At 37.8% G+C, this 15925-nt stretch overlaps 1 protein-coding gene across 3 annotated transcripts in view; it reads left to right on the top strand.

Annotated features, from left to right (window-relative positions):
• Positions 1–15925, top strand: part of BANK1 (B cell scaffold protein with ankyrin repeats 1) — a 329439-nt gene that overhangs the window by 248397 nt on the left and 65117 nt on the right. The window lies entirely within an intron of this gene.

Below are 15925 nucleotides of genomic sequence, written 5' to 3'. Positions count from 1 at the left end.
AAAGGCAGTGACAGATATAAGGGTTTTACTTGCCTTCCACAAGATGCAATGTGTGAAGTCTCATAAAGTCATAGTTAATAAGTTGCCTGTTTTGCCTGGAGGTATTTTTGGTAGCTCATAATAGTATTTATTTCCAAAAGTATATCTTTCGGCACATTAAGGGTCAAGTAAAAATAACGTGAAAAGACCTTGTTTGGCTTTTGAAAAATTAAAGCCCTCAAAGCATAGAAAGCAATAAAAGATTATTAATGTGCCTTTTGTCAGGTATGAGATACGTTATGATGAATTCCTTGTGACAAGTATCTCCTAGCCTTGGTTGTAAACAACTCACATCGGCTGCTAATTGTGATCTCCAGCTGGACCCTTGACACTCTGAGGTGCTTCCTCGATAGGCATTGTAGTTGTGATGAAACACTACCTAATAGTTAGAGTTAGGGAACAAAGATTAAATTCATGAATAACATTATGTTTCTCTGGTACAGAATTTTTTTAAATCTTAAATTTTGATTTAAAGTGCCAAAAAACACAAAATGCTAAAAATAAGATATTCAACACTATCGGAGAATGTCAAATACCTTTTTTCTCAAGATCTGTACAGATGTCATTAAGATATTTTTTGTTTGTTTAGCACTGCAGCATAGCAGTGAATTTATGAATTCTCTTATTCTTTTCTGTTAATATCAACATCAGTGTTATATAACCGTATGATATACAACCTAGACATTAGTAAAATAAACGCATATGGAAAGAAGATACTACTTGTTAACCAGTATAAGAACATGATCTTTCAGACCATTTTCATGAAGTGGTTATGGATTTGAATTATCACTTCCAAAAAGAATCTGTGAACTGGTAAAGAAATAAGAGAATATCCTTTCAAGTTATCTTTGAAAACATTATTCTCCAATGTAGTTCTAGTGGACATGGTGTGGGAGAACCGCTAAGAACGATGGAAAGATCTGGTGGGCAGTGCTAGATTTGGAAAATTAACACCTTTGGCTGAAACACCAGTAAAGGATTTCACTACATCAGCAACATTATCATCAGCGCGATGTGTGTGTTTGTGAGGTGCTCAGTCATGTCCACCTCTTTGCAGCCCTATGGACTGTAGCCAACCAGGTCTCCTATATTACAGGCAGATTCTTTACCGTCTGAGCCACTAGGGAAGCCCCATCTATCTTGTGTATATTAATAATTTACTCATCACAAGAATCCTCTGAGGCAGATAATGTTAGTAACCCATTTTACAAATGAGCAGATTGAGGGAGAGAAAAATGAAGTGTTTGACCAGTGTCACAAGGCTACAAGAAGATGTAGTCAAGATTTGGACCTAGCTGTTGTTTCCTGTATCCATGCTCTTAACCACGTTGCTCTGCTGCTTCAAAAAAGCACAGCACTGCCTCTAAAGAAAATATAAAGTTCTAATTCAGCAAGTGATCGGATAATGAAAGTTTGGAATGCCATCAGGGATTGGGGTACAGGAACTGAACTCCAATTTGAGACTTAACATGTGCCTAGGAGTAATAGTATTTAATCTATGACAGGAAATAGCTCATCTAACCCTTGAAACAACCCAAAGTAGTAGGCACTTGATTTATAGATAAAAACTAGCTCTGAGAAAGACTCAGTAACTTGTTCACAGTCAATAATCAGGAGCCACTGTGAATTTAGGCTATCTCATGCTAAATCTGTGCTTGTATTCACTGTCCTCATGGATCTCCATGCTGGATGCAGAGTAGAGTCCTCAGCAGAGCCTTTCATGAACACTACAGCCTGGGTCCCATTTCTGATTATTCTAATTAGTTGGTCTTGGGTGGGGCCTAGAAATAGGGAGTTTATGAAAGCTCCCCCTGGGAATTTAATGTGCATCGAGAGCCAAGATCACTACACTATTTGATATTGTTCCTCATCTTAGTTATCTTTCGTCTCAACCTCCTAAAATGCAATAATCTAGGTTATCCTTTCCAGAATGGGGTAAGGTATGAAAAGAACACTTCCGTGGTTGAAAATTTCCAATGCTTTCTTATATAGGTTTACTGTATGAGACCTGTACATTAGATGTGAAATGGAGTTCTTTATCCAGCCACATATAACAAGGTGTCTGAGTAGGATGTCATAATTTTAAATTCACTTTTTTCCTGATTCTCCTGACAGGTAATCTTCCCAGAACATATGATCTATTTAAATTGCCTTCTGAGCTGTATTTTTATCTTTAGTACACTTGGCCCACACATCCTCTGATTCACAAAAGGATAATATAGGGGTCACCTGAAATCATGCTGCTTTACATTTGGTTAAAGAAAGTGTCTCACCAAACTAGAGTTTAGATAACAGTATTCTTGCTTGGAGAATCCCAAGGATGGGGGAGCCTGGTAGGCTGCCGTCTATGGGGTTGCACAGAGTCGGACATGACTGAAGAGACTTAGCAGCAGTAGTAGCAGCAGAGATTTGTTAACTCATCATATGAAAGCCTGTCATTCTGTGGTTTTATTTATTTCTTTTTAAAAGTCAAAGGAAGAGAAAGAAAACATTGAGCTAATAGGCAAGTCTGAAAAAAATAAAAACGAAGAAATACAACCCCTAAAATATAAAACCTGACATCTGTTTATCATGTGTTAACTATTTGATGAAGTGGTCACAGTTTATGTGACTGGATAAAAGTAATTAAAAGAAACAAGCACAAATCCAACATCTCTGTTTTAGCAAATGACCTTGTATGTATAGGCTTTGCACTGGAAGGGTTGATAACGCTTACAGAGGTGATCAAACAGAAGTTGCTACTGTGTTCCAGAGATAAACCACTGTCCAGTGGCTGAGTGCTTTGGCTTATCTGTGAAATGTGGCTAAAGACTCAGGAAGTACAAAAGAAAGCGTGGATATAAAATCTGCTGTGGTAATGGGGGCCAGGGAAGCAAGGTAATCTGAAACCATAATTTTAAGTAAATTGTAATCTTCCTATCGCAAAATGTACTATCATAAAACAAATATAACTATAATGTGTGGAATTTCACTTTCATTTATCTTTTTATTACATCTATCAAAAGGCAGGTTAAGTCTACCTGATAAAAATGTTTCTCCACTGGAAAGAGTTACACTTTCTTGAAAATTCAATTGCTGGTAAATAAACAGTAAAATACAGACTTTTCTATCTTTAGGAATATATCAGAGTTATGTTTTAATGATTTTGAAGTCATAGAGGTCATCTTTCATCCTAAACTGTATAATAGAATTTAATTGATTACTAGGTTTTTTGGATTAACTCCATAATTTTCTCCTATTCACATTCTCTAGAAAATAGACTATTAGTCAAAGATAGAGCCTCTGAATTTCAGCTTCATTTTTACTACCAACATAAATTTTTAAACTTCACTATCATTTATAGAACTTTGATCTGTAGTCAGACATGATTTCTTCATTGAGTAAAGAGTTTCATTTCCAAAACTATATTATTTTCACTCCATCTCTGTTAGTGTCATATTTACCTGGTACAAATAGTTTTAATAAAAAGCAACATATTCATAATATAAAGAACACTTGACAAGGATCCACAGGATATAAACCCCCCCAGTTCCCGGATTATCCTGGATTTGAATCTCTGCTTTATACACTGTAAGCTGTGGACAAGCCACCATCTCTTCATCTGTCTTCGCTTAAGTGTCCTTGTGCCTGACTTGCAGTGTTGATATGAAGATGGTGATATATGTGAAACTGCTTTGAAAATCATTAATTACTTTATAAATGTAGACACTGTAATCAAAACCTTCCTAAATCATGACATCTGCATCTCATTCTTTGGCAGCAAGATAGAGGGAAGCGCTTCTAGTTATGTATCACGTGTATCTAAGAGTTGTGGATAAAACCCTGATTAGAAGGCTTCATCTAGTCCCCTTGAACAACCATTTAAAAACTTCTCTGCCTCTCTTATCCCATTTGTAATAACTATATACATTCCCCGAGGTGGATTTAGAAGGAATAAGAGCCACACACACTTTTGTTCTGTGCTACCAAGGAGACATAGACCATTAAGTTATCAAACGATATCACTGTGCAACCCATATGTTCTTACTTCTAACATTTTCATCTTACAACAGGTTTTTTTTATTTTTTCCCTCTGAAAGATTGGGCCTAAAGCAAGATTCTCTGATTAGAACATATCTCCATTCATCTCATTTTTCATTTCTCAGAACACAAGAAATGTTTATTAGATATTTTCACTGTATTTGTATCCAAGCCAAATGTGAAAACAGAGCTGTCTCCTGCTTCTCAAAGGCAGGAGAGAAAATGAAAAGGGAAGCCTGGAAGTATCTTTGCTGGATTGCGTGTGTTTTCTCCCCATATCTATCCCTGACCCCACTGTCCCCATTAGCACTCTTCTAGCGGCATCTGTGGGCTTCCCAGGTGGTGCAGTGGTAAAAAAAATCCGCCTGCCAATGCAGGAGACGCGAGATGCAAATTGATTCTGGGGTTGGAAAGATCTCCTGGAGTAGGAAATGGCAACCTGTTCCAATATTCTTGCCTGGAAAATTCCATGGACAGAGGAGCCTGGCAGGCTACAGTCAGCAGAGTCTCATAGAGCTGGACACAGCTCAGCGTACACACACATATTGGCATCTCTACAGCCGTGATATGGTTTAATGATGTCTGTGTGTACTTTCAAAGGCCATTATTGCCGTTTTGACCATCTCTTCTGTGGGGACAGAGTGGGCCTTCTGTTTTCTCATAACTCAGACAATAGCCAAGACAGTACTCAGCATATGCTTTACAGGCCAACTGGACAGACAGCCTGGCTCCCCACTACCTAGCCTGAGGGCCAGAAATACTGAGGAGACAGAACTGGGCAACTAGGGATTCTGTGCACCCTGTAAACAGACATTTGTTGCTCTTACCCACTAGTCAAGCAGGATGATCCAGTGTTTCCCAACACAACCTGTGCTTTCCCAAGTCCACATTTAATTATGTCACTTTGCTCATGATGCCCAGCCCCTAGTTTTAAATATTTTAATCATCTTTCAAAGGTATCTCCAATGCCAGCCACAGCCCTGAAATTTGTGCATTTCTTCCAAAATTTTGTCAGCTATTTGTCCTATGATGGGGCTTCCCTACTGGCTCAATGGTAAAGAACCCATCTGCAATGCAGAGGACACAAGTCCAGTCCCTGGATCAGGAAGAGCCCCTGGAGTAGGAAATGGCAACTCACTCCAGTATTCTTGCCTGGGAAATCCCATGGACAGAGTCCATGAGATCACAAAAGAGTTGGACATGACTTAGCAACTGAGCATGCATGCATCTGTTCTGTGAATTTCTATGACTCTTGATTCATTGCCATCTTAGGTGACGACACATTCTTTCTTATAGACACATTTATTTTCTTATTGTTTGAGCCCTTTAATAAGAGACATTAGCTGTTACTTAACCCCACTGTAAGTTTTTTTTGACTCATTTAGTGAGGATTACAACAGTAAACCTATCTCATAAAATCATTTTGAGGCTGAAATAAATTAACATGATACAGAACTTAGACGAGTGTGTGTGTGTGTGTGTGTGTGTGTGTGTGTGTGTGGGTGTGGGTGGATGTGCTTAGTCACTCAGTCATGTCTGACTCTTTGGGACCCTTTTGGACTGTAGCCCACCAGACCAGTACTGCTGCTGCTGCTGCTAAGTCGCTTCAGTCATGTCCGACTCTATGCGACCCCATAGACAGCAGCCCACCAGGCTCCGCTGTCCCTGGGATTCTCCAGGCAAGAACACTGGAGTGGGTTGCCATTTTCTTCTCCGATGCAGGAAAGTGAAAAGTGAAAGTGAAGTCACTCAGTCGTGTCCGACTCTTCACGACCCCATGGACTGCAGCCTACCAGGCTCCTCCATCCATGGGATTTTCCAGGCAAGAGTACTGGAGTGGGGTGCCATCGCCTTCTCTGGACCAGGGCTAGTACATTGTAAATATTGTATAAGTTATTATTTTTAATAATAATGCCATTGTACCTAACATATGTATTATGAATATGTATGTGGATATTTTCTGTTTTTTTTAAACTTAACTTATCCTTCATTATACTCCCAGCCTAGCCTAGTTTCTAATATTTAGTAAGTTCTGAATATTTTTAAATAAGTAAATAAAAAAATACAGCCCCATTGCCATTGCTGCAATTCTCTAGCGATAGAGTTTTGCCTAAACTGAATTGACATTGCTTTAGTTTGATGAGTTTCTAAGCTATTCAGTGGTTTAGTGAGGAATATATCTTTATAAAACTTCCAAATGTCCTCAAATACAGGGTATAATATGTAATTTTTTATTCATTCACTTAGCTCAGCTGTTAATTTTTTATTCATTTGCTTAGTTCAGCTGTTCATAAATGCTAATCTCAGTTAAAGTACCTCAATCCTTATCTTACTATTTTAATTACATGATCCATAACAATGTAAAGTGATTCAAATATCTAAACAGAATATTTATAGTTAGAAAGCTAGTTGACCTAGGGATTCAACCATTGTTAATATTTGTATGTGCTAACATGGAACAACAGACTGGTTCCAAACAGGAAAAGGAGTACATCAAGGCTGTATATTGTCACCCTGCTTATATGCAGAGTACGTCATGAGAAATGCTGGGCTGGAAGAAGCACAAGCTAGAATCAAGATTGCCAGGAGAAATATCAATAACCTCAGATATGCAGATGACACCACCCTTATGGCAGAAAGTGAAGAGGAACTAAAAGCCTCTTGATGAAAGTGAAAGAGGAGAGTGAAAAAGTTGGCTTAAAGCTCAACATTCAGAAAACGAAGATCATGGCATCTGGTCCCATCACTTCATGGGAAATAGATGGGGAAACAGTAGAAACAGTGTCAGACTCTATTTTGGGGGGGCTCCAAAATCACTGCAGATGGTGACTGCAGCCATGAAATTAAAAGACGCTTACTCCTTGGAAGAAAAGTTATGACCAACCTAGACAGCATATTCAAAAGCAGAGACATTACTTTGCCAACAAAGGTCCATCTAGTCAAGGCTGTGGTTTTTCCAGTGGTCATGTATGGATGTGAGAGTTGGACTGTGAAGAAAACAGCACCGAAGAATTGATGCTTTTGAACTATGGTGTTGGAGAAGACTCTTGAGAGTCCCTTGGACTGCAAGGAGATCCAACCAGTGCATTTTTTTTTTTTTTGTAAATTTTATATTATGTGTATTTTATTTTTTATTTTTATTTTTTTTAACTTTTTATTTTTACTTTATTTTACTTTATAATACTGTATTGGTTTTGCCATACATTGACATGAATCCACCACGGGTGTACGTGTGATCCCAAACATGAACCCCCCTCCCACCTCCCTCCCCACAACATCCCTCCAGGTCATCCCCGTGCACCAGCACCAAGCATGCTGTATCCTGCATCGGACATAGACTGGTGATTCGATTCTTACATGATAGAAGGAGATCAGCCCTGGGATTTCTTTGGAAGGAATGATGCTAAAGCTGAAACTCCAGTACTTTGGCCACCTAATAATGCGAAGAGTTGACTCGTTGGAGAAGACTCTGATGCTGGAAGGGATTGAGGGCAGGAGGAGAAGGTGACGACCCAGGATGAGACAGCTGGATGGCATCACTGACTCGATGAACGTGAGTCTGAGTGAACTCCGGGAGTTGGTGATGGACAGGGAGGCCTGGCGTGCTGCGATTCATGGGGTCGCAAAGAGTAGGACACGACTGAGCGACTGAACTGAACTGGACTGAACTGAACCACCCAGAGTCCATAGTTCACCTTATTATTCACTCTTGGGGTCATACACTCTGTGTGTCTAGGCAAAAGTGTTAATAACCTATACACAAGATTTTCATTGCCAAGTATTATTCATTGCCCTAAAAATCTGTTCTGATAGTCCGGTTCAAGATGGTGGAGTAGAAGGATGTATGCTCATCTCCTCCTGCAAGAACACCAAAATCACAGCTAGCTGTTAAGCAACCATCAATTGGAGAACAGTGGAACCCAGTTCTAATGAGGTGGATGAAACTGGAGCCGATTATACAGAGTGAAGTAAGCCAGAAAGAAAAACACCGATACAGTATACTAACACATATATATGGAATTTAGAAAGATGGTAATGATAACCCTGTATGCGAGATAGCGAAAGAGACACAGATGTATAGAACGGACTTTTGGACTCTGTGGGAGAGGGAGAAGGTGGGATGATTTGGGAGAATGGCATTGAAACATGTATACTATCATGTAAGAAACGAATTGCCAGTCTAGGTTCGATACAGGATACAGGATGCTTGGGGCTGGTGCACTGGGATGACCCAGAGAGATGATATAGGGAGGGAGGTGGAAAGGGGGTTCAGGATTGGGAACTCATGTATACCCATGGTGGATTCATGTCAATGTATGGCAAAACCAATACAGTATTGTAAAGTAAAATAAAGTAAAATTTTTAAAAAATTAAAAGATACCCTATGCCCAAAGACAAAGAAGCCACAGTGAGATGGTAGGAGGGGCGCAAACATGATAAAATCAAATCCCATACCCGCTGGATGAGCAACCTGCAAACTGGACAGCAATAATATCAAAGTTCTCCCACTGCTGTGAAGGTTCTGGGCCCCATGTCAGGCTTATCAGTCTGGGGATCCAGCAAAGGGACTGGGAATCCTCAGGGAATCTAATTATCTCATTGTTGTTTTAATTTGCATGTCCATAATACCATATGGGAAAGATGTGGGTCATTTTTCCGTACGCCTATTTGCCACATGTGTATCTTCTTTGCTGTGGTGTCTGATAAGATCTTTGGCCCATTTGTTAATCAGTTTGTTTTCTTGTTGAATTTTAAAACCTCTTCAGATACTTGTTAACAGACCTTTATCAGAATTTATCTTTTGCAGATATTCTCTCTTAGTCTGTGGCTTGTCTCCTGTTTGTCTTGAGTTTGTCTTTTACAAAGCAGAAGGTTTTATTTTAATAACGTTCAGGTTATCAACTATTTCTTTCATGGTTCTTGCTTTGGTGTTGTATCTAAAAAGACATCACCAGAACCAAAATCGTCTAAGTTTTTCCCATTATTGTCTGTGAGTTTTGTAATTTTGTTTTTAGGTCTATGATCTATTTTGGGTTAACTTTTGTAAAGGGTATAAAGTCTGTGTCTAGACTGATGTTTCACATGTGGATGTCCACTTGTTTCAACACCATTGGTTGAAGAGACTCTGTTGGTTCCATTGTATTGCCTTTGTTGTTCTGTCAAAGATAAATTGACCGTACGTATAGAGGAATTTCTTTTTAATTTAAGGAGCTATTTTAAACTTTATATATTCTGTTGTGAAACCCTTGTGCAGGCAAATGCCATGGCCTGCTATTTGGAAATGAATAACTGTCTAAATTAAGAACCAGAAAAATCTTTCTCAGAAGATATGGAAAGCTGAAGATAAATTTCGTTAAACTAATTTATCTAAACTTCATGTAAGATTACACACTCATGAAGTTACTTCTAGATGAAAATGGATATCAGACACACCCTGATTTCCGTTAGACTAGCCCTGGTTTCCTTTAGGCTATGAATATGAAGATTAGGAATTATTTTCACAAGCAACTGAAATCTGCCAAACAAATCACTTGAAGCGTGAAAATGCTAAGCTACTGCCTTACAAGATGCTTGCACTTCTCAGTGGCAGAATGAAGTGGGATGAAGCTCTTTTTACAGTAATTTTAGAATAGAAGCAGCAGCACCTTTAGTGTTTTGGTTGGGGCCCCCACAAAATAAAATTTATTTCACTATTACAAGTTAAAAGCGTTCAGATTTCTGGACTAAAGAAAATGATGTTTTTCTCCCAAAGTGAACTTACTGGTTTTATTGATTCTCTTCTATTTTGATTTTACATGCCAGTGTAGGGGAAACATGTTTTTTTAATATATAACAATGTTGTTTTTCCTACCACAAACGTTTTCCATTTTATTTTTACCTTAAATGCACTGCAGATTTACTTTCAATAGGTTTGTTCTGTTATTAAATTATCAAGTCTAGTATAACTTTTGGTTGTTTTGGTACATAAACATATATATTTGTCTGTTTCTTTGATCTATATTTAGGTAAGATCTAAGTATCCATCCTGCCAATGTACTTACTCATCAAAACTAAGTGGGAATGGTAAAGGTCTGATAACTTATTTGAATGGAAGCTAGTAAATTGAGATGGGGTAAAAATGACTTTTAATAAGAAAAATTATTTATTGAGGATACATATGTGTCTCACAGATTTCTGTGATTAAGAGATACTGCTCTGCTACTAAATGATATTGATGGTTTTGCTAGTTCCATTCCACAATTTAAATGTAAAACTATAAAATGGGAATACTTAAGAGTATTATGGTGTGTTGCCACATCAAAAAAATATAAATCTATATATTTATAATTAGTAATAACAGCTTTGTCTCTAGTAACTTTTCCCCAAAAGAAGAGCCTCTTCTGAATTTTACCTGCCTTCAGACTGAAGGTTTGAGGCTAGAAATTTTATTTGCTCTTCTACTGTGTCTTCATTAATTTATGATTCATCTTTTCTGACTGTTGATCCTTCATATTTTAAATTCTCTGATCAATAGGATTGACTCTTCTAATTCTGTATGTCAAAGCTAGAAATTATTCCAGCCTTATAAACACCTATTGGGGACAGATTAGCTACAGTATAAGTTTTAAGAACCTTTCTATTTAATTTGTTCAAAGAACACTTATTTTCTGATAATATAAACTTAGAGGTCTTTTGTCTCGTTTGTCAAATAACACTTATTATCTAACAACTGAAGAGTATGATCTTTGGGGGAAATTGCTGGGTCTCTAAGGGGTGTCTTGTGTTTGCTTCTGGCTTAGATTTCAGAAACCACTTGCTTTTCTGTTTTTAGATAAATGACATGTGCAACAACTGTGATGATGACAATGCTAACCTTTTATTACTCAGCTTGGATTTTTCCATTTGGTTCTCTTTGACCCTCACTCAAATTATCAAAAGCTCAGAAAAAAAGAAAAAAAAAAAGATGGCTGTTAGCAATAGTCATCATAAATGTAAACCTGGCTACCTCTTCACTGACTCCAATCTGTCAACTTGGAAACATGTAAATGTATCCATTATTTAGCCTCTATTTAGTTTTGCTCCAAATTAAAGCATGTTTTTAAAACATTTGATATAATTGGAGTATTCAAAACACCATAATGATTTCTATTTCTGACATACTGGTATTTTGTGTTTCCTTTACAGAAGTTTACATTTTTTAAACTTAGGATTTTGAAACTAAAACTGATTTCAAGGTTTTATAATTGTCAGTGGCAAAGCTTTACATTTATGTCTGGTATATGCTTCTGTTTTTATTATAGGAATAGAAAAAAGAACTGCAGTAATGCCCTCTTTCAGTAACATCTTTAACTCATTGTTTGAAAAACAAGTCTTAAGGAGTGTTGTCCTGTAACCCTTACTCACATCATAGTTCCTAAAAGGAAATTCTGTATATATAATGCCCTCCATTCTTCACTCCCATATTACTCCCCAAGATTCAATCTGGGATGAAATCACACAGTTCTATTGTAGTTTCCCTACCTAGGATCACCAATGATCTTGATTTAAAATGTTTAGAAACTGTTTTCAGAACTTTTCTTTGTTACCCTTGGTGAAGCAAGGATTACTTGAAATTCTCTGTCTTTGGCCATTCAAGCTGCTCTAACAAAAATATCATAAGCTGGGTGGCTTATAAACAACAAACACATATTTCTCATAGTTCAAGAGGCTGGGAAGTCCAAAATCATGGTGCCATCAGATCTGGTATCTGGTGAGGGCCCTCCTCCTGGTTCATGCATAGTGATCTTCTCACTGTGTCCTCATATGATGGAAGGGATAAGGTATCTTTGTGAGGTCTCTTTTATCAGGGCACTAATCCCATTCATCAGAGCCCCACCCTCATGATCTTATTACTGTCCAAAAACTTCCACCCCCAATATAATCACTTTGAGGGTTAGGATTTTGACATATGAATTTTGAAGGGACACAAATATTTAATCTAAAGTATAGTCTCTCCTGATTTTTCTTCCTCCCTCCAGGTTTTTCCCTTTGCTTCTGTGAATAGTTGTTCTAGTATCCTTTGCTGAATCCTAGAATCTAGACCCCAGAAAAATTTGGAGCAAATTACACGTCTAGAAATCATCATGATAGAGATATAAATTAAAGACATTGCAGTGGATAAGATCTCCCAGACAGGATACGTTCTATACGAATAGAAGGACAAGTATGGAAACCAGGAAAAGCCAGTTTATAAAGAGGGCTGGGCAGTGCAGACCATAGATTATATTTAATATTTTTTATTGAAGTATAGCTGATTTACAATGTTGTGCCAATCTCTGCTATAAAGTGACTCAGTTATGCATAAATACACATTCTTTTTCATATTCTTTCCCTTTATGGTTTATAACAGGATATTGAATATAGGTCCCTGTGCTATACAGTAGAACCTTGTTTATCCATCCTATATATAGTAGCTTGAATCTGCTAACCCCATACTTCCAGTCCTTCTCTCAGCCACCCTCCTCCCCCTTAGCAACCACAAGTCTGTTCTCTATGCATAGACCACATTTACAAACAAACTTGGTTGGATAAATATCCAAATTATTACAGTTTTATTATGACACATAGTTTCAGCATTGTATCATTGTACGAACAAGAGAATAAACTAGTTGTTCAGGTTCCTTTCAGACTTTGGATTCCATAATTGTGAATGACAATAACATTTTTACTTTTACAGCTACAACCTTAAGCAAGGAATGGATTTTAGTTGTATCATTCACATTTTAGTGAAAGATGGCTGAATTCAAACCATGCGTAAAGTGAAAGTCAGAGTGTTAGTAGCTCAGTTGTGTCTGACTCTTTGTGACCCCATGGACTGTAGCTCCCCAGGCTCCTCTGTGCATGGGATTCTCCAGGCAAGAATACTGTAGTGGGTAGCCATTCCCTTCTCCAGGAGATCTTCATGACCCAGGGATCAAATCCAGGCTTCCTGCGTTGAAGGTGGATTCCTTACCTTCTGAGAAACCAAGGAAGCCCTGGTTCAGTAAAGGTGCTGCTACCTCACAAATGCAATCACAACTGTGATGGATTAGAAACAAGTATTATCCTATAGGGCTGGAATGTAGTTAAAAGGGTCAGGTGCCCAAGCCTGAAATTCACAACTGTAGTTAGAACTGATGGATCTAAGACCAGAAGCCGTTAGCCCTGTGTGTCACCCCTTAGGGAGACTGGCTGGAGGTGGCCTCAAGGTGTGAGGAAAGCTTAGACTTCAAAATCCACTCTCTGTCCTCTGCACCACATAACAAAGTATCAAAGTGCTTAGATGTCAGAATGCCATCGTACTTTTGAGCCATCCTTGATTTTACCGGTTATTAATATGTCATTAGATATAACACATTTTTCCAAAGTAAATATGATGTAAGTGTAAAGAATTCTAGAAAGACACAATTTTTTTTCAGTGTAAATAAGTAAAGATCCTTTCATTCCTGAGAAAACAGTTGCTTTCTATATAGCCTGATTATACAAAATACCAGTTTGACATAATAATTATGAAAGAAGTGCTCAATCAAATTTGGCTATTTTTTGTATTTGGAAGCCATTTCCTTCAAGACACTTTTAGGCTTTTGTGTTTGTGTATATAAATGCCATAAAGCTTAAGTTATATTGTAAAAATTATTCCATTAGGTTTCAACCTCAGTACACACACACACACACGCACACACAGACATAAACCCCTACCAAGTTGCCCACAGTCTCTTTATTAAGAGACTGATTTTTCAGCTTGTGGTATCTAGGTTTGCAAATAGGATAAAGGAAATTTCACATAAATCCTGAAATCTTTGAAAAGCATTCCTGTTACTCAACTAGTAAAAACTCCCTTGGTGTGATTTTAATATTATAGATTTTTAAAAATAGATTCTTGATCTACTTTGTGAAATATAGAGGTCAGGCTAACTGAAAACAAAAAATGGCCATATCAACAATGCTTTTAATACTGAGCATACAGACATCAACCAACTTGTCAATCTCTGTAGTAAAGTTACATGACTTTTCACATTAGCATTCAATTGAGCCCACAAAGGAGAAAATATGATTTAAATAGAAAAGAATGTGAAACACATGTTATATGTATATGAAAAACAGAGTCACTTTTCTATACACCAGGAACTAACTCAACATTGCAAATCAACTAATACTTCAATAAAGAAAGAAAATGAGCTTCTGCATCAAGCTCACTATAAAAACATTAAAGAGGTTTTTTAGCTTCAAGATTTCAATGGAAATCAAAGACTGCTGCTTCTGGCTTCCCCAGTGGCTCAGTGGTAAAGAATCTGCCTGCAGTACAGAAGACTTGCAAAGCTGCTGGTTCCATCCCTGAGTTGGGAAGATCCCTGGAGTAGGAAATGGCAGACCACTCTAGTATTTTTGGCTGGGAGATCCCATGTACAAAGGAACCTGGCAGGCTACAGTCCATGGGGTTGCAAAGAGTCAGACATGACTGATTAAACAAAAACAACAACAAATAAAATAAATTTCATTGAGCTCTCATTGGCCAAAGTGGGTAACAAACCAAATTGATGAAGTCATGATGCAAGTCAAATACCCTTGCACACCAAGTCTGTTATAAGTTTAATGATGCTTTAATGTGGACACTTCTAAATTTTACAGAGACATACCAAGTGTAGAGCAATGGCCTAATCATTTCCATCAGTTTTTTTAAATAAAAAAGCATAAATTGTTTGAATAATCCCTTGGATTTCTTGGTTAAAAAATGTGATCTATGCTAATGCAACCAAGCTCCATCTCTTTCTCAACATGTGTTTGTACAAATAGAATGGTCACTGGAGTTACTTAGTTTTCTCTACAACCACCAATGTGTTCCAGTAATTTAGACTCCTTCAGATATTATAAGCAAAGGCTAGCAATTCCAGCTTCCCAGATGGCTCAGTGGTAAAAGAATCTGCCTGCCAATGCAGGAGATGCGGGAGACATGGGTTTGGTCCCTGGGTCAGGAGGATCCTCTGGAGAAAGATATGGCAACTTACTCCAGTATCCTTGCCTAGAGAATCCCACAGATAGAGGACCCCGATGGGCTACAGTCCATAGGGCTACAAAGATTTGGACACAACTGAACAACTGAGCACAGCAATTCCTGAGAAAATAAAGCAGGTTCCTATGCTTTCTCAATAATTCCCACTTCTAATTGTAGTGGAACTGATTCATGAAAGAGGAACATGAATTCCTTTACTCCGTTTCCTTTTTGTTTTGAAAGAAACTTCTTTAAAATCTCACTGTCTTTCACTGTATTTTAATCCCTGATGTAATTAATTATTTTTTGAACTGGTAAAAGATACAGAAATGTTCAAAGGAAGCATAATTTATGGTTTCTAAATGAAATAGTTCGATTCAGTTTTATTCAGGAGTTATCTGTTGTAAAAATTTCATATTTATTGCTGTGAATCTTAAAAATATTGCAAGAAGTTCCATTTAAAATATATTTGGTGATTGCAGCCATGAAACTAAAAGACGCTTACTCCTTGGAAGGAAAGTTTTGACCAACCTAGAGGGCATATTCAAAAGGAGAGACATTACTTTGCCAACAAAGGTCCGTCTAGTCAAGGCTATGGTTTTTCCAGTGGTCATGTATGGATGTGAGAGTCGGACTGTGAAGAAAGCTGAGCGCCGAAGAATTGATGCTTTTGAACTGTGGCATTGGAGAAGACTCTTGAGAGTCCCTTGGACTGCAAGGAGATCCAACCAGTCCATCCTAAAGGAGATTAGTCCTGGGTGTTCTTTGGAAGAAATGATGCTAAAGCTGAAACTCCAGTACTTTGGCCACCTCATGCGAAGAGTTGACTCATTGGAAAAGACTCTGATGTTGGGAGGGATTGAGGGCAGGAGGAAAAGG

Source organism: Ovis aries, chromosome 6 (assembly GCF_016772045.2).
Source record: "Ovis aries strain OAR_USU_Benz2616 breed Rambouillet chromosome 6, ARS-UI_Ramb_v3.0, whole genome shotgun sequence".
NCBI lineage: Eukaryota > Metazoa > Chordata > Mammalia > Artiodactyla > Bovidae > Ovis > Ovis aries.
The sequence above is the reverse complement of the archived record's forward strand: the minus strand, read 5'-3'. Positions and strand labels throughout refer to the sequence as shown.